Genomic DNA, 25,361 nt, shown 5'->3' on the forward strand with positions numbered 1-25,361 from the left:
GAAGCAAGGGCAAAAATGAACTATTGGGATTTTATCAAGATCAAAAGCTTTTGCACAGCAAAGGAAACAGTGAACAAAACCAAAAGCAACTGACAGAATGGAGAAGATATTTGCAAATGACATATCAGATAAAGGGCTAGTGTCCAAAATCTATAAAGAACTTAGCAAACTCAACACCCAAAGAACAAATAATCCAGTCAAGAAATGGGCAGAGGACATGAACAGACATTTCTGCAAAGAAGACATCTAGATGGCCAACAGACACGTGAAAAAGTGCTCCATATCACTCGGCATCAGGGAAATACAAATCGAAACCACAATGAGATATCACCTCACACCAGTCAGAATGGCTAAAATGAACAAGTCAGGAAATGACAGATGCTGGCGAGGATGCGGAGAAAGGGGAACCCTCCTACACTGTTGGTGGGAATGCAAGCTGGTGCAACCACTCTGGAAAACAGCATGGAGGTTCCTCAAAATGTTGAAAATAGAACTACCCTATGACCCAGCAATTGCACTGCTGGGTATTTACCCTAAAGATACAAACGTAGTGATCCGAATGGGCACGTGCACCCGAATGTTTATAGCAGCAATGTCTACAATAGCCAAACTATGGAAAGAACCTAGATGTCCATCAACAGACGAATGGATAAAGAAGATGTGGTATATATACACAACGGAATACTATGCAGCCATCAAAAGAAATGAAATCTTGCCATTTGCGACGACGTGGATGGAACTAGAGGGTATCATGCTTAGCGAAATAAGTCAATCGGAGAAAGACAACTATCATATGATCTCCCTGATATGAGGGAGAGGAGATGCAACATGGGGGGTTAAGGGGGTAGGAGAAGAGTAAATGAAACAAGATGGGATTGGGAGGGAGACAAACCATAAGTGACTCTTAATCTCACAAAACAAACTGAGGGTTGATGGGGGGAGGGGGTTTGGGGGGGGTGGGGTTATGGATATTGGGGAGGGTATGTGCTATGGTGAGTGCTGTGAAGTGTGTAAACCTGGCGATTCGCAGACCTGTACCCCTGGGGATAAAAATATATGTTTATAAAAAATAAAATTTAAAGAAAGTACAAAAAAAAAGAAAAAACCAAACAAACCAAAACAAAAAACAAATTCAGGTGCCAGATGCAGAAGTTCCATGGTACTTTACAAAGCATGGTTGGGATGGGGGCCAGACTGGTTCAGTTGCTAGAGCATGCAACTCTTGATCTTGGAATTATGAGTTTGAGCCTTATGTTGAGGGTAGAGATTACTTAAAAATAAAATCTTAAAAAAAAAAAGCATTAATTTCATGAAAAGGTCTTGTAAAATATGTGCAAAAGAAAATTTTAAATTGTTAGTAAACTGTGTAGTAATAGCTCACAGTCATTTACAAGATTTTGTGCCACAGACTCATAATCTAGGTTAGCTTATTACCCCATTTTCCAGATGAGAAAATTGAGGCATAGAGAGGCTAGTTGATAGCACTGCCAGGACTCAACACTGGGTGGCTTGACCTATAGTCCACTGTCTTGATTACATGTTATCTTGCCTCTCCCATTACTACTCAGCTTTCAGTGGATACTCCAGAAGTGATAACTTGATGCTTCTGGGAATTCTATCTAGCACTGTTATTTCTATAATTACATAGGTTTAAATATAGTTACAGTCAGAAAGTCCTCAGTGAATGGGAAACAAAGTTGGGATGTGGGGACCCTGAGAGGCACCAACAGGCATGTATGTCCACAACACATTACGTATTTAGTAATAGGTTCACTACCAGCAGGCTGAATTGTGGGTCTTATCTAGTCTAAAACCTTATATTTTTTTATTTATATATTGATTGAAATTTAGCCTATTTAGGAGGGAAAAAAAACTACTTGGGGATAGGGGATTATCATTCAGATTATTTGGTATCTGGTGGCTTCATTGTTAGTGCTGCTGAAGAAATACAGATGAAACTTTGGTTGATTGACAGAATTTTGACTAAATTAGTCAAACACTGGGGCACCTGGGTGGCTCAGTCAGTTAAGTGTCTGCCTTCAGCTCTGGTTGTGATCCCCAGGGTCCTGGGATTGAGCCCTGTCTAGTCTTGCTTCCTGCTCGGTGGGGAGTTTACTTCTCCCTGTCCGTCTGACCTTCCTCTCTGCTCATGCTCTCTCTCTCTCTCTCTCAAATGAATAAAATCTGTAAAAAATAAATCAGAGCTTTGAGCATTATGAAAACAGTATTTTCCTTTAACACTCAATTATTGCCTTTTAAGTGAATAAACTAATATAAAAGTTATTATTGATAACTTACTAGAGGCTATGATAGGTAACATAAACACATCTATTATGGTACAGACAAAAAGAAAGACTGATTTGCATGTAAAAAGTGTATCTTATTAATTTATTTACAATTCATTGTTTGATCAGTAAGTTAAAAAAATTCAAGTGTGTGGATTACTTAAAGGAACTCTTGTTTCTCCCTTATTTCTTGATGTGTTTTTTTCCCCTTTCTTCCTCCCCTTTCTTTGCTTTCTCTGTAACTGCTGGCACTTTAATGTAGAAAATAGGCTCATTCATCTTACCTTCTAACGAGCTTTGATTGTACCGTGTAAGACAACATGTAATATGGAAAGGCATGTTAATGTTGGATTCTAAGAACCCCAGCATTTGTACTTTTGACTCTTACCATCTTTTATCATGTAACAAAAGACATAAAATCCAACAAAATGTACTATCTATAGAAAATGCCTATAACTGCTCTGTTAATCCAAGAGTTGATCCCATTACGTGTAATTTCAGGTTTAAAATAAGATCAAAGGCCACAGCTGGGGTTATGTATGCACTGGGACAGCCCCTCCCCCACTGTCTCTGAGTTCCCAGGTCTTCCATTGTCTATCCTCATGCCCAGCAAACTGCTGGCACAGACTGGGGATGAATTGCTTGTATGATGAGGAACTTGGGAGGTTTTGGCAGCAATGACTTAGCCAGTGAAATGATATGTTTGCTTCTGTGATGTAGAAGCAATTTTGAAGAAGCTTTTTGTAGAATCAATGTGGTTTGCTGGAAATTACTTGGGGATCTGAAGGTGGGAGTTTTTTCGTTGTTTCTACAACCTTATGAAGTTTTCCTGAGCCCTTTAGCCCTTTAGGCTACAACTTCCTCTCTGATGAAGTAAAATACTTGAGCTATGTGGGGTTTTTTTTTTCAGTCTCTTCCAGCTTTAAAATTTATGTTTTAAAATGAAGGGCAATGTATCTACCATTATTTTTTTTTACTTTTTTGTCTTGAAATAATTTAAAACTTATAGAAAAGTTTTAAGAACAGTAGAAAACACTCCTGATTACCCTTCACTTAGATGCACCAGTTACTAACATTTTGCCTCATGTGCTTTACATATCTATATATCTATATCTATATATGTATATACATACATATACATACATGTATACATATATATACATACACATATATATTGCTTTACCATTTGCTTTATCATTTATATGTATACATACATAATTATTGTTTTTGAAACATTTGAGAGTGGTTACAGACAGTGCCCCTTTATCTCCTCCATATACTTCAGAATGTATTTCCTAAGTCTAATGATGTTTTCTTATACAACCATGATTTATTTACCAAATTCAAGAAAATTACCATTGATTCAATATTTTCTGTGTCAGTTTTTCCCCATGCTCCAGGACACAGTCCAGGATTACACATTGCTTGTAGTTGTCATGTCTCTTTAGTCTTCTTGAATCTGCAACAGTCCTCTCTGTTGTGTATGACTTTGACATTTTTAAAAAATTACAGGCCAATTTTTTTTTTTTGTAACAAGTCTCTTAATTTGGGTTTCTCTGATGTTTCCTCATGATTCTATTCAGGTTATGTATTTTTGCAGTAATATTACATTAAGTAATATTGTGTTCTTCTCAGTGCATCACATCAGGAGGTACAGGATACCATGAAGTTAAAATATTTTTAAGATGTGAATTTCATGGGGTTAAGTCTCTCCATGCTCATTGAATTTGGCCTCTATCTGCAAGACTATAAACAAATGAAAATACTTATTAAATTACCTAACTACTGGAATTCTCTATATTAAATAAACCAATTGCCTGTATATTTTAGTTTTTATCTAAATAATTTTATTTGCATGTTAGAGAGTCTTAAAGTAAGTATACCAGTTCTCAACTAAAGAAATCTCAGTTAAGTCTGCAAAGCCTTTGGGAAAAGGTTTTGAAGAAGATGTAGATGCCTTCATTCTGGAGCCCACATGATATATTTTTTTCTTGAAAGAAATACATTCTAAAGATTACCTCATTAACATAATGCTAGAAAGTATTGTGAAGGTTAACCAGAAAATGAAATCAAACAATGGTGGAATAAGAAGAAGAGAAAGAACCTAGCTCCCCTGATTTGAACTACAGTACTTTTCCACTACATTGTTCTTGCCATGAATCACTATTTGGAAGCAAACCTGGCTTAAAAAAAAAATTAAAAAAGCAATTAGTTGATGACTGTATACATTTATCATATTTTATCGTCCCCTCAGAATAGCACTGTGGACAACTTCTGATGATGATGATGCCCCTAATAAAAATAAAAACAAAAATAAAAATATTTTTGTTTTTATTTTTATTATGTCTTGGATTCAGTGGGCCACTTTGGGGCACTGTAGTGTTACTGATAAGCAGTAGATGGCACTGTTAATATACATTGATTTTATTATAAAATCTGGAAAAGGGAAGTAGTATTCCAGAGATTTACTATGTGGTTGTTCCAACTAAAGTTAGTGATAGTTCACTTACTTGGTAAAGTCCTATCAATTCTGTGATCTCTGTGATGTTTATTTTCATCTCCCCTAACATGATCTGGCTGTGGACATTTTGGATTGTTTTTGTGTTTTGGGTTTTTTTTGGCACATTCAATTAATACAAATTATAAACTTTGCTCCAAGAGTTTGGTAATTCATTTATTATTGGAAAGGCATATATATATGTTTTTTTTTTCTTATCTCATGCTTGAAATTAAAGACTTGGGAAGATATATTGTCTCTCTCATAACCTTTATATATTTTCTAGCTAAAAAATATACCTGAGAGCATTTCATATTTTTGATCTCTTAATATGATCGCATAAAATTTTTTTAAGGCATTCAGTTTTCTGGTGTTTGATTTAGTTGCTTGAAATAACTTGATAGTTGATTATTTTCATTTAGAAAAAGTATCAGTAGGTTAGAAATGTTTCTTATTTCATGACGTCGTTTTTTGTTTTTTTTTTTGGAATGAGTGGGTAAGATATTTTATAAATCACACACAAAAGAAAGCTCAAAAAAACAAAACAAAACCCTGGAAATAGCAACATCTCCATAATCCTTAATGAATTCAAGCCTTGATTATTTGCGTTGAATGCAAACTTTACTGGCTCATCATACCACCTTTTAAACACCTCACTTGAATTATGCAGGTAAAAATTCTATTCTGTCCCTTTATAGGAAAAAAAAAAACCTTGACGAAAATTAAAACTGTGTTTAACTAAATGCTTCAGGTGAGAAAAATCACAAATAGTGAAATATTATTCATCTTTGCTTCTTTTAAAAGAATAATTTAGTTTTTCATCTGAGACGGGAGAAGTTTATACCTTCTAGAACTATGACATCATATGAAATGTTGACATCTATTATCAACCTAATTAACTATTTGCTGTTCAAATTGTGGTGAAAGTACATTGAGACTTCTTTTGTACTCTTATCGCTTGTTTAATACCAAATTGCCTGGCATCTGTGTATCAAGGCTTTGATCTAATACTCTATCAGTTGTTGGCACAGGCACAAGAGACTGCAGAGTACACAAAGCTGTCGCTGCAGACTCCAGGGAAAAAAGGCTGTGGATATACAGCCCTGATTAGCCAAGTCAGTCAATATTTGCATGATGCAATGATAATGCCTTCTTTATGTTAGATTGTTATTTCACTGAAGCAAGTAGGAAACTTCGTTTTCAAGAACTTGGTGTATTTTTTAGAAATTCTTCCCCTTCACCCTCAGGTGCATGTAGAGCACATTTTCTTTCATCTCTTTCCATTTCCCTTTCTGCATTCAACATTTGACCACACACAAATGCAATATGATTCATATTCTTCAGGAGCCCACATAATTTTTCAATTTTATATGCAAAGGAATTTTGATAAAGATATAATCTTGCATGTAGTATGTCAAATCCTAGAATCAGAATTGACTATTTTATTTTTATACTTTAAATATAAAAGCTGCTTGTTGTAGTCCTACTTTCTATTCTCTAAACTTCACTTAGTTGATTTGTAAACTCAAAACACTTATATCTGGGGCGCCTGGGTGGCTCAGTGGGTTAAAGCCTCTGCCTTTGGCTCGGGTCATGATCCCAGGGTCCTGGGATCGAGCCCTGCATCGGGCTCTCTGCTCAGCGGGGAGCCTGCTTCCTCCTCTCTCTCTGCCTGCCTCTCTGCCTCCTTGTGATTTCTGTCTGTCAAATAAATAAATAAATCTTTAAAAAAAAGACCCCACTTATATCTTAATTCTACTTTCTACTACTATAGACCTTGGACTGTGCATCTTTTAATTTTACTGAAGGGTTATGAGAAATGAATCTAATAAAATTAATATTTGAGTGAAGGCAGTAGAAAGCTATATTGAGCTCCCAGCAAAAGTTGAAGATTTCTCATGGTGCCTGGGTGGTTGGTTAACCATCTGGGTCTTGATCTAGCTCAGGTCTTGATCTCAGGGTTGTGAGTTCAAGCCCCACACTGGGTTCCATTCATGCTTAGGGTGGGACCTACTTGAAAAAAAAGAAGTTGAAAATTTGTCTACCATCTTCCTTGTTTCATATTTGTTTTAGAATTCTTGATCTTTGCAAGTTGAAGTTAGGATATTCATAAGATACTCTTTAGAACCTAGCAAAGTTTTTCAGTCACATTCTGTTATCTAAGATGCTTTTTTCTCTTCATCCCTCTTTCCACTTCTTTTCTTTTTAACATATGAAAGGGAATTGTTGGTAATAAAACAACCAACCTGGTATCCCCTTTAAAGTAATTAACATTTATAGAGTAGCCTTACAAGGCACATTTTATTATTTGCTACAGAGAACAAAAACAAGACTTTGTCCTGCTTTCAGAGAGTGTAACAGTCGAGTTGACCTGTAACCTCAAGTAGGTGACATGAAGGAATATAGAGATCATAATAAAGCTCTGTATAATATGCTGTGTACTCTGGGTGTAGAGGAAGAAGTGGTCAATTCTCCCTGGGCTGGATGGTCTGATGGATGGTCTGGTGGGCAAAGGAAACACAGGAATGGCTTTGTGAAGAAGGGCATCCAGACACAGAAAGCAATTGGAGCAAAAGTAAACAGGTCTGGAAAAACCAGGATATTAGGGACATATTAAGTATTACAAATTTATCACGGGTTGGAGTAAGGAGGAAAGAACCTTAAGATACAAAAGGCTCCAGAAGTCAACAGAAGTGAGCAGAAACCAGATCACAGATGGCCTTACAAATGAGTTTAGTTTTTAATCTTAACACTGTAAGATACTGTAGCAGTTTGGAATAGCAGGGCCGTGATTGGATTTATGTTTTGGAAAGACATTATGACAGTAGGATGCAGGGTATGTCAGTAGGTTGCAGGGTACATCAGAAGGGTGAGACTAGAAGCCAGAGGAGTAACTGGGAGATTATAACAATGATTAAGCTAATTGTTCTTGACCTTTGGGAGCCTCAGATCCCTTTTTAGAAACACATGTGTATATACAGACTTACATATAATACTTAAGTGACTTATGTATATTACATATAATACTGACTGGCTCATGGATCTTTTGAAGTCCACCCATGGATTCATGTGAGCCCATGCATTTCAGGTTAAGAACTTGAACAGATCATGAGGGAATAAACAAATGTGGTAGTGATAAGGATAGAGAGAAACAGGTGGATATGAGAGGTATAACTAAGATGCCATGAGACTTGTTTTACAGATTGAATATGAGAGTGAGGGAGGGCAGAGTGTCTTAGATGACTCCGAGGATTCTAGCTCCTGTAACTGGGTGGACAGTAGAGCTTCAGCCAAAACAAGGAATATATAAAGAGAAACATCTTATTGAGATTGTTGGCATACGTGTGGAATAGCCTGGTGGAGATGTTGGAAGGGAGGTGTAAATAACAATCTAGAGTTCAGTAGGGAGTTTGAACTGAAGATATTTGTAAACTTTTAAATAGAAATTAAACCTGTGGGTTGAGTTCAACCAAGCCTGGAGGTAGAGTAAGAAAGAGAAGGCCAGGCAATGATCCTTGGGGAACACTAACTTTGAAGGATCAAAGAAAGAGGAGTGAGCAAAAGAGATTGAGAGTTAGAAGGCATAAACAAGAATGAAGAGGATTAGAAGCCAAAAGGGGAAATAATATCAAGGAAAGAATGGTCCACAGCATCAGATATTCCAAGGACAAATAGAACAAGTACTTAAAAGATGTCATTGTGTATGACATTTAGGTAGCTACTTATGATTCCCACCAGAAGAGTTCCAGTGGAATTGGGGGTGGGTAAATGTAATAAGCTATACTATTGAAAGTGACTACAGATTATTCCTCCAGGGATATTGATTGTGATAGTAAGATGAGTGATAGAACTAAAAGAATTCATGGTATCACTGGGTCAGAATGCATGTGCATTTTAAAGATGGGTAGAAATATCTGATTGCCTTCCCCTAAAATGGTTTTATCCATTCAGTTCTACAATTGTGTATGAGAATATACCATTTTCTACCCATTGCCAACTGTGTATTTTTTTTAAAGATTTATTTATTAGCAAGAGGGAGTATGCACATGTGAGAGAGAGAGAGAGAGAGAGAGCAGGAGTAGAGGGAGAAGCAGTATCCCCACTGAGTAGGGAGCCTGACTCGGTGATGGATCCCAGGACCCTGGGATCATAACCTGAGCTGAAGTCAGCCGTTTACTGAGCCACCCAGGCACCCCTGGCAACTGTATATTAACACTCCTTCCAACTTTAGCTAGTCTGATGGCAAAAACTCTGTTTAATTTGCAATTTTCTGTTAATTAATGAGATTAAATATCTTTTTGTATCTTTTAACTCTGTATTTTTTCACCCTTGTTTGTTTAAAATCTTTGTCCATTTTCCTATTGAGTTTGTCATTTTGTTGATGTGTAAGAATGCCATAATTACTGATATTGAGATGAGTTGGAGACCTGTACCCCTGGGGCAAATAATACATTATATGTTAATAAAAAATAATAATTACTGATATTGATATTTTTTCCTCAGTATATGTTGAGAACATTTGAAGGCATTTCTTTCAAGCTGTGGTTTGTGTTTTAACTTTGCTGTTGGTTCCTTCATGTCAATCATATATGTCAATCTTTATCTTTATAAAATTTTTAAAAATTATCATTTATTTTATTCTAGTGCTTTAAAGTTTATTACATATGGGTCTTCATTATATCTAGAATTTATGTGTGTGACATAGTGAACAAACTTTATTCTTATAAAATTGATACTTTACTTTCCCAACACCATATTAAATATCCATTCTTTCCTGATGGTTTGAAATGCCACCTTTATTATATATACAAAATTCCTCATATTCAAGAATCTGTTTTCAGATTTTGTTTGTTCCATTAGTGTATTTGTGTATTTCTGCAATAAGATTATACTGTTTTAAATAATGGAATTTCATAGTATGTTTGATAGCTGATAGAATAAATTGTCTTCATTTTTCCTTTTTCCCCAAAATGTTTGTAGGTTTATTTTTGCTCATTTCAGCTGGTCATGTTCCATTAAAGATCCTATTAGAATTTCTATTAATACTACATTAGCTTTTAAATTAAAAGCTTTATCAGAGGAAGTCTTCCCAATCAGAAACTGGTCCATCCATTTTCTTGAAGCCTTTCTTTGTTGTCATTTTCTTCTTCCAGGTCTTACATATTTCTTATATTTATTTCTAATCTTACAGTTTTTACTCCTTTGTGCATGAAATACTTTCTCCATTGCATCGGTTATTACATATGTATTATTTAGGAGTGTGTTCGGCCATAAACAACAGAAAACCCAAACGTGGCTTAAGAAACAGGAACTTATTTTACTCACATAACAAAAGTCCACAGGTAAGCAGCTGCCAGTGTTGGTTTAGCAGCTCCATTAAGCAGGGGATGTGCCTCTTTTGTCTCTTGTGGCCTCATCTTCAAAAGATGCTCAGTGCAGATGGAGCCCCATGTCAGCATTTGTACAAGAAGGAGAAGGAGATGGGGAAGTTGTGATTCCTGTTAAGGAATGCAAAAAGCTCCTTAAGAGAGTTGGCCCACTCCCTGCTGGCCAGAACTGTGTTACTTCCCTGCCTTCAAGTGGCAAGGGAGACAGCAAGGGGAAAGGAGGAGAGGAATGAAAGTTAGGTTAGCCACACCACAGCGTCTTCCCACTTGGCTTAGTAGTAAAGCTGTTGATTTGTGTTTATTGATCTCATATCAGTGGCTTGCTGAACACTATTAATTTTAGTCATGTTTCAGTTGACTCCCTTGTATTATCTAGGTAGAAGATTGTATGTCTACAAATAATAACAGCCTGTCTCTTTCTTTCAGATAGATGTACCTCGTTTCTTTTTCTCTCTCTTTTTAAGTATTTTTCTTTTATGGTCTTATTGCACAAGATATTATTCTATTTTTGTCTAATGGATGTAATAGCTTCTTATGTCTTTTTGAAGATACTAGAATTTATTTTTTCAGTTTTCTTTTATTCCTTTAATTATCTTTAATCTTCTAGAAAGCTTTTCATCATTATTCCTGTTGTTGTTAAAACAGTTAGTTTTCCTTCAATATCTCATAAACTTCACTTGTTTATTTAACATAATTAATGATGAAAGACTAGGCTCATTAATGTAGATAGCCAATACAGGTCTCCTCTGAAGCAGTGTTTATTGGTTCATCCAACAAACAAGCCTATCCCTTGACTAGGAGGGCTGACTAAGACTGGCAGCCTTTTGTGGTGCCTGGGCATAGAGCCACAGTTATATATAGACCCTTCAACCCTTCAACTGCCAAAATAAGCGGTGTTTAAATCTGAGTTGAGACAGGTAGCACATTTTCTTCCTGGGCAAAGGTGCTTCCATAGCACACCTCTTTCCCCGTCTGTTCTAGTCAAGAGTTACTTACATTCTCCTGACCTCTCATTTCAGGGCCTTGCACCCACATGGGGAGACTATAGGCAAGATATTTCTTGAGAGAGCTGTTCTGAGGATTTAGCCAGGGGTTAAAAGCAGCTCCTGTCAGCAACTCTGTATAAGCAAGGGGAAAAGGGACATCTACTAGACTTTGTTGTTCTAAGAGCAGTTCTTTAGTGAACCTGAAAGACACCTCTAGGGCCTGCTCTTAAGAGTAAGACTTCTCTGAATGGGTACTTCCCTCCTGCTCCTGGTTTGCTGCTGTTTCTTTCTCTGGTTGTTCTCAGTCCCCTTTGCTTTTCTTTCTTCTAGGTTCTTTAGAATTTTTTGTCTGCAGATGAAGATTTCCTTTATTCCTTGTTATACCCATGAATCTATTCTGTTAAAATATCTGTGTTTCCAGGGAGTGTGCCTAGGAGCACGTGCATGTGTTTGGTCCGCCATCTTGATCCACACTTCCCTAGGGGGATACTTACAAAATCATTTGCGTGTGGCCAATTGGTTATCCTTCATAAAGCAAACAAAGTACAGCTGTGGGTTGATTAATAACCGTGGGTTGGTCAGATAACCATTTGGTCCTCTGGATATCTTTCAGTAGTAAAAATACTGTCACTTTGATACATAATAATTCATTTGTAGGCCTTATATTGAAGAAAGGAATGTTTATATTGTAAAATACTAATTCAGTCTCTCTCAAAGTGTTTGTTTGCACTCTGGGTGCTTGGCTTACCTTGGGAACAATTTCTTTAAAAACAAATTTTCTTTTTAATTAGTCATTTTCAGACAGTACAAGATTTCCTAAATATGATATTTAAATAACACTGATGCCTAGAAATTATAAGCAGAAGTTCAGTTTACTGCATTTCTTATTCTTTTCCTTCATTTTGGATGGGGAATGAGGGTAGAAGAATCTTCTGTTTCTTTAAAATGAAACTGTCCATTAAAGGAAGCTGTTACAGTACCATAGCAACATACTTTATTTTGTATTCAGCTCACCTTTAGGGGTGACTGCCTGTCCAGCGGGAAAACCCTGGAAGCTTATCTAATGACAAGCCTGATAAATTTCACTGCAAAATGAAGACCACTTCCATGCTGCCTATGGAATATAGGACCAAGTCACCATCACCTTAAAGTCATGGCAGAATCTATAGACTTACGTTTGAAAATGAAGAGGGATAAATAAAACATACTTGTTTCGATGGTGGGTTTCTGGTCTCTCATCCTCAAAAGTTTGATGCTTATCCTATTAAAATGCTACAGAAAGTATGCCATACGAAATAAGCATCCAGAGGTTCTAAGCAAAACATCATGTCTTGAAGTTAGGAAGATTAAATGGTCTCTATAATTTAAAGCTGTTCTGTTATAGAGCTGCTAGAGATTCCACAAAGGAGAACACCTTCTTAATTCTTGATGTTTATTTTATTGACTCATTTTATTTGGAAGGGCCGGTGGTCTAATTGCCTCTGGTGCAGATGAGACTGAGTAAATATTCATGCTGGAAATTAATTCTTGAATAGCTCAGTAACATATACTTAAAAACAATAGCAGGTATCCCTTATCTTTTAGTTCCAGGAACTATCACTTTCTTATTAGTGACTTAGAAATACCATATTTCTAGCACTTTCCTCTGAAGAGGAGAAGTTATCATATAACTCAGTCCTCTTTGGCCTAGCCTATAAACTAATAAAGTTTGGAGAGAGAATAAATTGTACTCTTGCTAAAAATGGGGTTTTAGGATTCTTCAAGAGGAAACATCAGTTTCGTGTATGGCTTTTCAGTCTGCTTAGTCTTTGGTTATGAATTCTACGTATATTACTGAATGGTTAATATACTTAGAACTGGGCATCCCAGTGACCAAGAGGGACTGTAAGAGTCTCTGGACAAATGTTCCTGCTGGGCCAGAAATGCTATCACAATTTTCTTAAGGAAAAATTATCTCAGTGTTTGTCTTTATTCTAATTTAAATCACATGGTGATTTGCTAAAGCTTCAAAATGCAATTTAATCCTGTTCAGTTTCCAAAGAGGGGTGAACACACAATGAAATGAATTAGCAAGGCCAGTCATAATCAAACACTGTAGAAAGCCAGGCAAACCCACCATATGCCAAGGGTTTTGTAAACAGATATTCTGTCTGGGAAAAAGTTGACTTTCTGTGTGTGTGTGTGTGTGTGTGTGTGTGTGTGTGCGCGCGCGCGCGCATGTGTATGAACTGGTGGAGGTAAGATATCTCTTAAGGAGCATTACCCCTTTTAGGAAATTTGTTCTTATGACTTTAGAGCCACACCAAAATTTTCACTGTATTTTCTGAGTAGTTAAATTCTTCTGGGAGATGAGGACAAAATTTAGTCACTATGAAGGAAGTCTCTTCTCGTCTCATATCTTGTCTAAAGATGGAACCCTTATTCTCTCTAAAGGTAATTTGTTCATCTGATAGAATGTCATTGAATCAGCAACAGTCACAGAGTGTTTTCTAAACTCAAGAAATGCTGTTTTGAAGAGGCAGCAGTATAGCATTTTGAGTAAGACAGTATGACCCTGTAGGCTGGCTTGGCTACTAATTACTTATATGGCCTTGGGCAAGTGACTTGACTTCATTGAGCTGTGGTTTTTTTCATCTGTAAAATGGGGATAATAACCATAGGATGTTGATGTTTGGATTAAGTAAGGTAAATAAGGTAAATAAGCTTAGCACATATTTACATTGTAAATATTCAGTAAACATTAAAAGTTATTATTAATATTACTGCTGTTATTACTATAGCAGTCAAAAATACCCCAGCTTTTCTTCATGTAACAAATTGTTATTGTGCATTTACTGTGTGTCAAGCCTTACTAAATACTGGGGATTAAGAATCTGCATCTCGGGGCGCCTGGGTGGCTCAGTGGGTTAAGCCGTTGCCTTCGGCTCAGGTCATGATCTCAGGGTCCTGGGATCGAGCCCCGCGTTGGGCTCTCTGCTCAACGGGGAGCCTGCTTCCTCCTCTCTCTCTGCCTGCCTCTCTGCCTACTTGTGATTTCTCTCTGTCAGATAAATAAATAAAATCTTAAAAAAAAAAAAAAGAATCTGCATCTCTGTTGGTTATAGACAGTGCTTTCTGCTTTCTGACCTTAATTCTTTAAAGACAAAACTTGGCAGGGAATCATTCACTTAAACAGATCAACCCATTACCACATTAAAAAAAAATTAATACTAATATATTTTAGTGATACTTAATAACAGCAACAAATAAAGAAATTCAAAGGGTTTCTGGGTGGCTTAGTTGATTAACTGTCTGCCTTTGGGTTAGGTCATGATCCTGGAGTCCTGGAGTTGAACCCCACATCTGGCTCCCTGCTCAGGAGTCTGCTTCTCCCTCTGCCTCTCCCACCCCCCCACCCCCAACGTGTGCATACTCTCGTGCTCTTTCTCTCTCGCTTACTCTCTGAAATAAATAAAATCGTAAAAGAAAAATTCAAGTACACTTAAATGGACTTTGGTCTCAAATAAAATATTGGTAGTGGGGTTGCAATCAGGATTGTAGAAGAAATGGGCGCAGTATTACATGCCCCTGCAATGCTCTCACATGGATTAGTATTTTTCTTTTTGCTCCCCTCCCCTTTTTAAGTCTGATACATGCTAAGATTTTCACATTCATAGCTACCACCTGCTAAGATGTGGTTTTGCCTTTGTACAAGCATGGAATCCCCGTGCCAGTTATGTTTGCTTGTATACCTCTGGCAGCGGGAGGGGGAATCCCATCAGGCTGCATGCAGGGTGTAAGCTGTCTGTCTCCTACTCTGGGTCTCCCCAGTGAGCACACTTTAAGGTCTACCTTCCTGGAGAATGTGCTCTGGGGCACATGTGCAGCAGGGTGGACTGTAGGCCAGGGACTTGTCTGGCTTCCCATTAATCTCTGAAGGTGGGAGGATAATCCCTTCACAAATATGGGGATGGGGGCTGCTCTGAGACTGGCAAATAATAAACAATGAGGGTTTTTTGGTTTTGTTTTGTTTTTTTTTTTTATCCTGGATTCCTCCAGCCCTCCTCTCTGTGGTCCTCAGCAATAATTTAGGCCTTGTCTTCCTCTCTGAAGGATTTAAATGGAATGACCTTAATTCTTGCTTTGTTTGCACTCTTATCTTTTAAGGAGCTGCAGTGAAGACCAAGACAAACAGTAGATTAACAGTGGTACCTTTTATAAAGCTGATTAGGTCCTAAAATATGCTGAAAGGAAACAAAACCAAAAAGGGGGAAAAAAAAAAGTGGAATCAGGGCTAAGACAGAAGCCTTTGTCGGTGAGTTTGAAACAGCTCCTTTCCTTTCAGTCATTACAGATATTGACCTTCCAGTAAAATATTTCTTTTGTGTGTGAAGGTTTTGCCAGGATAGCATTTATAGTATTAAACAGGTACCTAGTAAGTGTTTCTAAACAAATATTACTTTACTGCCTAATTTTTGGTTTAAGGGGAGAGTTGTACTGAGGATGAATTCAGAAAACATTTGATTATGGCTCATGTGCTGCTCCTTATACCAGGGGCTATCAAGTGGCTGACCCTGTCAAAACCAGAATTCCAAAGATGCTGTTCCATGTGGAATCATTAAAAGAAGCACAGGCTCCTCGAATCTCTTTTAGCTCCTGTGGATTTGAAGGAATTTACAGAGAAACTTCCAGAACGCCTCAGCTATATCCAAATGAAAGCCAGAGCATTATCATGTGGCAGAGCTGAAAGTGTGTCTCTGGAAAGAAAAAATATATCTTACAGCTCCACAGAAAATATTTCTAGAATCAGCTTCCTGTTCCTTGAAGGGATGTTACTGAAATTGTTCAATTTAATTTAAAGTTAAATAAAAATGTGAAAGGCTAGGGTACATTAATAAGATGATCCATCTGCTTAGAATAATAGGATAATTCACATCTTCATTGTCAAAGGAGAAAGCTTCCAATAAGGTCAATCATTAAACTCAATATGTTTCATTCTTTGATGCCATCTCACTTACATTCTCAGTGCCACTTGTCTGTTCTTCTTTTCCACTATGCACCTATATTGCAAATTTAGTTCCATTAGGTAGATGCTTGCACCATTATAAAGCCTGATTCCATCATGTTTAAAGTGCCAAGCCATTTAAATACAGTGCAGTCTTTGGTCATATTTAATCCAAACATTTACACACATCCAGCTCCTTCTTATCTTTTTAAATAGGATGCAGGGCTTATTTTTAAATTACATCCTCATTCATGCTTTATAAAAGCATCAAGAAAAATCATCCATGGGATTTAAATTCTGGTCCACACGTGCTGCTTCCAATTCCTGGCATGGCCATTAAATCCTAGCCCCAGTGTAATTCTCGGCATGACACTTGGTGTTGAGGCAGAAAAGATAAAATAGAAACAGCCATTTTTTTCCCCGCTCCTAGGAATTATACCATACTGAAGTGTGCTGTAGCTTTTGCTTTCTTCTCTATACCTAATTTAAAGACCATTTTAAAATAAGCATCCCCCGAAAAGGGACGTCAGTGGACAGTTAATGATGCTTGAAATGAAGCAAGTACTTACCCAAAACTGTGAAGTGTGCGTGATTTCTTTCACCATGTGAAGTCGGTTAGAGTTGTAACTATGTGGGGAGGGTTCTGTTGATGTAGTAAGTCTTACCGTGGCTTGGGCGCTAGGACTAATCCCAGTATATCCCAACCGTTCTGAATAATCCATGGTTCCCCTAAACCCTTGGGATTGTCTTTCCCACAGATTCCCTCTCTTGTCAGTTTCTAGTGTCAGTATGCCCGAAAAGATATAAGTGCTCTAGCTTTCTTTCTTCCATTGCTGTATGTAGATACTGGTGCAGTAAGAAATCTGTCTTGTCGACAGATTGGAAGAGCAGTTCAGCCAAACTACTTTGTACTTAGACAAGCAGACAACTTGGTCTCCACCTAACTTAACCTCATTGTGTACTTGAAAAAAAAAAATTCCTCACGTTGCATGGGGATTGCTGGTGGTGTCTGTGTGCTGGAGCTCCCCAAATGATCAGAACCATGCAGTTGTCCTGGGTGCACTTCTTTGTAAGGCTGCCATTGTTCCCACTCACCTAGAGAGCTTGTAGGTAGCCTAAGAGGTTTGTGTGCGTGTGCGTTTTAACAAATTTTCAAAAGTTGCCATGGGGAGAGAATAGAAAGAAAGCCCTTCAAAAAGAAAATTATTTTCAAAGCATCATCACCAGAAAAACACCCCTGCAATGGATATCTTTGAAGGTCGACTGCAATCTGAACTAATTGGGGAGGGAGGGGGCGAGCTTTCAGATTTGCTCACCTTTTGTAACGGGTCTCAGAGAAGTGATTGGTAGCCAAACGCTTCCTGCAATGAGTGGTTTGGGCACTTTCTAAGCAAAAAGAAAGGCTCCTCCAGTTTCTTCTTTCTCGTGTCACTGAGAGAGGTCACCACCTTCCCTCTTTTACTTGCCACTTCTGATTATTGGGTAGGTTCTGCTCCAAAAGTCATCTTTTGTTGCAAGGACATTAATCTTCTCCCCAGTGTTGAAATGCTCAGTAAGAAGGAGGGGTGGAAGCGGGAAGACTGATCTCAAAAGCCTCAAGATCACAGCCGAAGAATGTTATTTTTAGACCTTTACTGAAAATCAACTTCAATCTGTGTGAATGTACTACATTAAACCAATAACAGACAACAAGCTTATGAATATTTGGCACAGTGATGAAATCGGCTGCAGCCCTTCTGCTGTGGGAAGGGAGAGAAACACAATCTAGGAAGTGCTGGTACTCCTCCTTGGAGTGTGTCTGTTGTGATTGCTAGCTGGTTTCCACAGATCCTTACTGAATATTATGCCATTAAACAGTATGAAAGAAAATCAAAATATATGTTTACAGAGTACTAAATAGTAAGTGCCCTTTCAAATGCCTTTAATGGCTAGGCTTTAAAGTCATCGTGGAGTACCCTCAGAAGGGAGAGCTGCGTGTTTCACAGATTTCTGTGGCTGTAAACCACTATGAGATGCTGGATGAAAGCAGGCTGAGATGTATGAACAGCCCACACTCTGTACCCTTAAAGGCATATTCGGAAAGAGAAAACAGCTCTCTGCCATACATATTCTTCAATTGTAGTTTTAACTGAGAAATTGGTGATGTCTCAGCTGTATTTTCTCAGAACTTGAGTGTCAATCAATGTCTGCTTCAATGGAATAATGGACATTTTTCCTGGGACAGGTAAGGAAGGGATATATGTTTGGATGGTGAGTTGGAGTGAGCAGTGACTAAATACAGCAAAATACTTGCAGTGTGAAAATACAAATATCATTAAGAGCATTTAAGAGTAAGTACAGTCCTTGTAGTATACTCTTGATTGTGTTTGTATTGTTATGTTAGATGGACTAGTACTCCATGTATGACAGACGCACAGGTCAAGGTACCTGAATAGGAAGTCCAGAAATAGACCAAAAACATAGACTTTAGCATCTGGTAAAGGGAGTATATCAAGTCAGTGAGGGGAAAAGATGGATTATTCCACAACTGGAGATAGGATAAGTGGATAGCCATCTGGAAAAATCTAGAGTTGGATCTATATCTTATACCCTCCACAAAGATAAAGCTTAAATATTAATATTAAATATTTTAAAAAGGAAAACATTGAAAAAAGAAACCATACAAGTACTACAGAAATGCATGGGAAGGTTTCTTCATAGCCTTGGAGTGGAGATGGAGAAAATGGACAGAACCACAAAAGGTGTGTATCACTACATGATCATCAGAATTTCTTTATGGAGAATACCTTCATATGCAAAGTTAAAAGACACATGACAAGTTGGGAAAAATATTTGCCCACTCATAACACAACAAATTTCCAAAAACATGAAGCGCTCCTAGAAATCAGTAAGAAAAATATCAGCTCCCTAAAAGAAATATGGGCAAAGTATCTAAAGAGAGGATTAACAGGAAAAGAAACACAACAGGCTCTAAAATATATGAAAAGATATTTGACCTCACTCATAGCAGAAATCTCAATTAAAACTGTAGAATGGCACTATTTGTTAATCTGTTGGATTGGCAGAATTTCAAAAATTTAATATTATCCTTTGTTGGCAAGGTATGTGAAAACAGGTATTTTTGTACACTGTTGAGGGAGTGTAGATTGGAACTATTACAGATGGTCGTTTGACAATTTTCATCACATTTATAAATGCAAATATATTCTTTAATCTAGGAATTTCACTTCTAGGAAATTCTTATACCTATGTTTGTGCACATAAAAATAACAAATATACAAGGTTACTTGTTATAAAAAGCAAAATATTGAGAACAACCTAAATATCCATTCATAGAGGTTGCTTAAATAAATTTTAGTACAGCTATACAGTGAAATACTATGCTGTTGTAAAAAGAAAAGAAAAGGAGAAGGGGGAAGATCTTTGTGTTCTGATATGGAAAGACCATCTAATATACTGTTAAGTGAAAAGTGTAGAACGCTGAATAGCATAGTACCACTATGGAAAAGGTAGAATAAGAGTCCCTATTAGTGTTTTCTAATATTTGCATAAAGAAATTTTGGAAGACTACACAAGAATCTAACAACAATGGTTGTATGTAGAGGATTATGAGAGAACTAGATAGATTTCAGGGGGTGAGAGGGAAACTTGTCAGAGTAAACCATTTCATCTCATTTAATTTTTAAATCACATTTTATTAAATGTTATCTACTTAAAAGTTTGTATCGTTAAAATAAGTGAAGTAGTTAAATAAAAATTAAACGATTCTAAAGTCAAGTAAACAAACAAATGAAAAAGTCTGTAGACACAAAAATTATACCAATACTGATGAAGGTAATTGCTGATTAAGGCAAGTATAGGTCTACCAAGGCAATGATAAAAGAAGATTAGGAGCAGTTTTTCATAGGAACTATTATTATTTTGGTCCCTATCTATGTAATATCCCTTCATTTATCATTTACCTATGACCTGTATCTTCCTTTTCTGGTTACAAAATGTGGAAAATTGAAAATTAAATTGAAGAATGATTATATTTATTTTGGTTGGCTTCAAAAACCTGTTACCTTTTGAATAAAAAGTTCCTTTTTATAGTCAGCTCTAATCTTTAAAAAAAATCACTTCCACATTCTCCAAGTAGAAATTAACTCTAGTGCTCTTAACCACCAAAAGAAAATTTGCCCAACTCTTAATTCTGCTTCAGTCCTAACTTCCAACTTGGTATCTCTGGGTTAAACAGAACATAAGGTTAAAGTCACAGAGCCTTGAGAATCAGAGAGTTGACGCTACAATTGTAGAGTTAAAAACTATATTTATTCTAAATTGCAAAATGGTAGGTATTGTATGTGATGTTTAAGTTGCCGCAATTGTTCTAGTAATAAATGTAATATTCAGCAGCATTTTTCATAGATTACTCAGTTCGTCATTAGTGCCATTTGCCTCTTTATAATAATGTGCACTTTCCTTTAGAAAGAGCTTGGTTATTTCTTTGGTTGTGCCTATTTGCTCCTTTTTTATGTGAGATTTTTCAATACTATGAAATGATGCAGAGGAAAAAAGGTCCATCCACTTCACTCTCGTGTTGCCTCCTGCGCTACCTAAACCACAACAGAACAATGACAGACAACAGAGCCTTTCTCCTCTCTAACAATTCAATCACCATGACAACCAGCAGAAGAACGTTGGGCCAGAAAAAAGCATTGAGCTTGAGGGACTAGACTAATCAAAAAATGGAATAACATGGCAACAATTACCCTGATGAGTGAGAGGGAAGCCGCGGATGCATTCAGACACCTATGGCACTGCAGACTCCACGCACTCAGCATTTTGTGTTTAGTGTCTTGTGTTTTTGAGAGCAGGTAAATAGACAAGATCGAATTGTGTAACAGAATGTCAGTGCTCTAGTTAAATAGAAAATTCCTTTCCTTTGGCTGTGCTACTTCAAGCGCATTGAAGAGGGTTTAGGGGAGATGAGGTTTTGAAGTGAAATGTGTAATAGATACAATATGAGTGCCACAAGGCAACGTTATTTAGTTTTAAAAAAGTAAACTTGGGGATGTTCCCCCCCCATACACACACACACACACCCTTTTTTTTCAAACATGTAGGCACAAGTAAAGGGAGAATGGTGTTAGGTTAGTGGCTCACATGGTCTTAAATCCACCTTCATGTCAGGAACATACATGATTCACTCTTCTTAACGTGTTTCTGGGCTGTATCGATTCCTTTTGACAAAATCAAGCACTGTGATTTCAGCAGTGTCCGTTCTGATGTCTGGAGAAGGACGCTTAAAGGGCATGACAGTTTCGTGGGTCAGAAAGAGGAATATAGGGGTATAGCTACACGTTCTACTCATCTCCTGCCTCCACAGCTGCCTTGGTTTACTTCCAACACAATTCTTGCCATCCTGGAGGAGATGAGCATATTGTATTTGTCTCTTTCTTTTAAATGGCATTTATATTGGCATTACTTCTTGATTGCAGATAAGAGTGGTTGGATGGTAAATAAATTTTCCATTCGCTGACCTCAGCCTCAATTTCTCTGATTAAATTTTTCCCACAATTTTTGTACTTTTCTAGGTGCTGTGCTTAATCAATTTGGTGGATTTTTTAAAAGATTTTATTTATTTGACAGAGAGGTAGAGAGCACAAGTAATTAGAGCAGCAGGCAGAGGGAGGGGGGAAGCAGGTTCCCCACCAAGCAGGGAGCCCAGCGCAGGGTTCGATCCCAGGACCCCTATGATCATGACCTGAGCTGAAGGCAGGTCATGCTTTAACTGACTGAGCCGCTTAACTGACTTAACTGACTGAGCCACCCAGGCATCCCATGGATGTTTTTAATGAATCACATTATCTGGTTTTGATTTATCAATGACACATTTTTCTTCCCTCCCCAAGCAGAAAAACTGTAATTAGAATTGTTTCATTAAGTCATAAACAGGAACTGATAACCTTCTCTTTAAAAAAAAGGTATAAAAGGTATGAAATACTGTCATTTTTCCACAGGGAAACTGGAGGTAAGAGGAATGAGACCAAAATTTTCATAATGCTTAACTTAGATTATTTGTGTTGTGGTGGGGTCGTAAAGGCTCCAGTCTGCAACTTAGGACTAGTTCTGTCTCTACAGACTTCCTAGACTTCATCTCATGCCAGATCTCATGCTAGACTTCCTATACTACAGCATCTCCAGTTACCTGTTCTAAAATGTAACGCATTTCCCTAATCTGATTATCTTGACTTCTGTGACTCGGTAGACCTATCTAAAATGGGTTGCTTTTTTAGTCTATGCTATTTTGTTTTTAAATGGCTGGCAGGGAAGGAGGAGAGGCAGCTTTATGAGTTTACTTTGAGCCTATAAGGAAATATGTATTAATGATGAGAACTTTTCTATATGAATGAGTGAGTTATTCTCTTCATTCTGGTCTTGGTTAGGCCAATAAATTCCCGCTAGATCGCTCATTGGGAAGATGATTTTAGATTGTTTGCCCTGGGTTAATTTTCTTGTCGCGCAGGTAAGAAGAACAGCATAGTCAGAATAAAGATAGCCACTTTTAAAATGTTTCTTTACTCATAGTTCATCTACTTCTCAAAAAGAGATTGAGGCAAGTTATACAAGAAACAGAATTCTAACAAAACAGAGACTCGTGAGTAGAAGCTAAAGGGCAGCAAACAAACATGAAGTGATAGCTGAAGAGAAATTGGTATCAAGAAATCCTAGCCCCAAACGAGTACATCTTCCAACTCTGAGCTTTCTAGCAGCCAGGCAAAGAGAGAAACTCTTATGAATTACAGAGCCCTCCTTGGCTTATCATAAAAATCATGTTAGTTCTTTAAGAGAAACAGCCTTTTACCGTCTCTGAACTCCTCCAGCTGGAATTTGTCCTGGGAAGCAGTGTGTGAGAGGCAGCCAGTGAATTTTCACAAGAAGTTGGCTTTTAGCAGCCTCCCTGGAGGAGAATTTGTTGTCCTGACTTTGGCTGATGTGCATCCTGAGCCAGGAGCAAAGTAGAGTCATTTTTTCCCTCTCTGTGATCCGTGAGGGAAGGGAAAGGGAAAAAGAACAAACTCTTCTGGTCATAAAGAAGGGTCCACATCCCCTGAAAGCGAGTTATAACTGCTTGTTTGGAAACCAAAGAGTAGAGGAGGACTTGAATTTGACCAAAGTGTTTTTGTTTTTGTTTTTTAATCAAAGAGCTTCTTCTTCAAAGGTGAGGCAGCTGGTGACCGGATATTTGGAAGGGGCTCATCAGCCGCAGTGGGCCTCCTCCCAGAAAAAGGCCAGTTGAGCTACTGCCAGATCTCATGCCACATTCGAATGAAAAAACGAGGGTTTTTTAGGAGATTATTGTGAAAAGGTGAGAAAACAACTAAATGGGCTTTGCAGGAGATAAACAGTGATATCTTGAGTAGACCACACTTTACAAAAGCCAGATCTTATTTTAGACAACATAAGCACGATCATTCTTTCTACACAGTCCCTGATATTTTACTGTGCTGCACAGAAAATCTGCTTATCAGTTTTAACACCCTTCTCTGAGTTGCCAGATAAAAGGCCACAGCAATCGGAAGAAATTTATCTTTAAAATGTTTCTATTATACTTGGTGACAATGCCGTTTCCACTCAGGACTTCTCTAGTATGTATTTTTTTTCTTCCTATGGATGAAGCAGGAATCAAAAAGGACTTTTGCTCTGCCTCAGGAGAACAATATAGGCATGCAAACACGAAGCCGGGAGTTGCATTACGCTCTGAAAGTGCTTCAGGGAGCTGGTGGTGCTGTGCGTGTGCATCGAGGCAAGAGACTAGATATTCTCGGAAATGCATTGCAGTACAAATTTGTGTGGGGATCCCAAATGGAGTTCATTCCTGTCTAGTTCTCCCTCTTTTTATTTCCCTTCAGTGGCCTTTTACATCCTGGAATATGTCTTAAGATGAGGCATCTGTTGAGGTTTCAGACTGAGGGAAAAAGCAGCCCCCTATTTCAGTTTACTCTCCTGCACACTGTGTTTTCACTGCAGGATTATGAGGCTGACACTTACAGGGCGTCTACACTGTGCAGATACCAGCTGTGTCATTTCACTCACCTCATTGCTAATCCTCACTGCAGCCCTATAGGAACAGAGAGTCTTGTGCCTGAATTCTTGTATTAACCTGTCATTCACTCAACACAGTTTTGGAGAACCCATGCTACAGGCCAGAAGACCTAGTTGTAGATGTTGAGGACCCAGTGATAAATAAGATACGGCTCCCTGCAAAGAAATGGAAAAACTAACCAGCAAAAAAATTAAGGGACCTTACTAAGGAAAGTATAAAATCAGAGTATGAAGCCATTTGTAGAATTCTGAAGCTTATGCTGGTTCCTCCCCCACACCACCGCTTCTGTTTACTAGCTCCTGTCTTCTGATTTGTGACTTTTTGAGGTTAAGAGCACTGATTTGGGGCTCAAGGCAAAGTTTGCCACATATAACTGGATGATCTTCAGAAAATTATTTAACCTCTCTGATTTTTACCTGTAAAATAAGAATGCTAACACCTACCCCATAACTTTATTCTGGGGCTTAAATGAGATTGTGTATATAAAGCTTAGCACTGGGGTGCCTGGGTGGCTCAGTGGGTTAAAGCCTCTGCCTTCAGCTCAGGTCATGATCCTGGAATCCTGGGATGGAGCCCCAAATCAGGCTCTCTGCTCAGCAGGGAGCCTGCTTCCCTCTCTCTCTCTCCCTGCCTCTCTGCCTACTTGTGATCTCTGTCAAATAAATAAAATCTTAAAAAAAAAAAAAAAAAAAGCTGAGCACATAAAATGCTCAGTAAATGTAAAATATGATCATCCTCATCTTCATTATGGCTTTCCTTTACACTGTGGGACCTCTGGGCCTGTTTGCTTTCACCCAGAATTAAAGTCTCATCCCTTCCTTCCCTGGCCAGCTTTGCCTTATAGCCTGTCACAGTTTTTGCTCAGGTGTAAGTGACACTTGCCGTGATTTTGCTGGTTCGCACTAGGGGTCTACAGGAACAAAGATGGAGAATATCTGTGTGGGAATATCTGTGTGAACTTATATATTACCAAGAAGAGAGGCCCCAAGGGAAGAACTCTGAAGACTTGAGTTTTAGCATCTTTGATTCTTGAGACTCACACAGGAGTGAATTACCGCCCTCTGTCCATATGTCTGCCTTTCTCTTTCAACTGGGGAACACATTAAGGAAATGACATGGTCTTATTCATCTTT

At 37.9% G+C, this 25,361-nt stretch overlaps 2 long non-coding RNA genes across 2 annotated transcripts in view; both read left to right on the top strand.

Moving 5' to 3' along the window:
• Nucleotides 1-25,361, top strand: part of LOC125104205 (uncharacterized) — a 160,626-nt gene that overhangs the window by 71,269 nt on the left and 63,996 nt on the right. The window lies entirely within an intron of this gene.
• LOC125104203 (uncharacterized) overlaps nt 20,887-25,361 on the top strand; it is a 34,424-nt gene continuing 29,949 nt past the window's right edge. Inside the window, exon 1 of the long non-coding RNA XR_007128613.1 lies at nt 20,887-20,995. This is a non-coding gene — a long non-coding RNA (uncharacterized LOC125104203). The remainder of the gene's footprint in view (nt 20,996-25,361) is intronic.

Source organism: Lutra lutra, chromosome 7 (genome assembly GCF_902655055.1).
Source record: "Lutra lutra chromosome 7, mLutLut1.2, whole genome shotgun sequence".
NCBI lineage: Eukaryota > Metazoa > Chordata > Mammalia > Carnivora > Mustelidae > Lutra > Lutra lutra.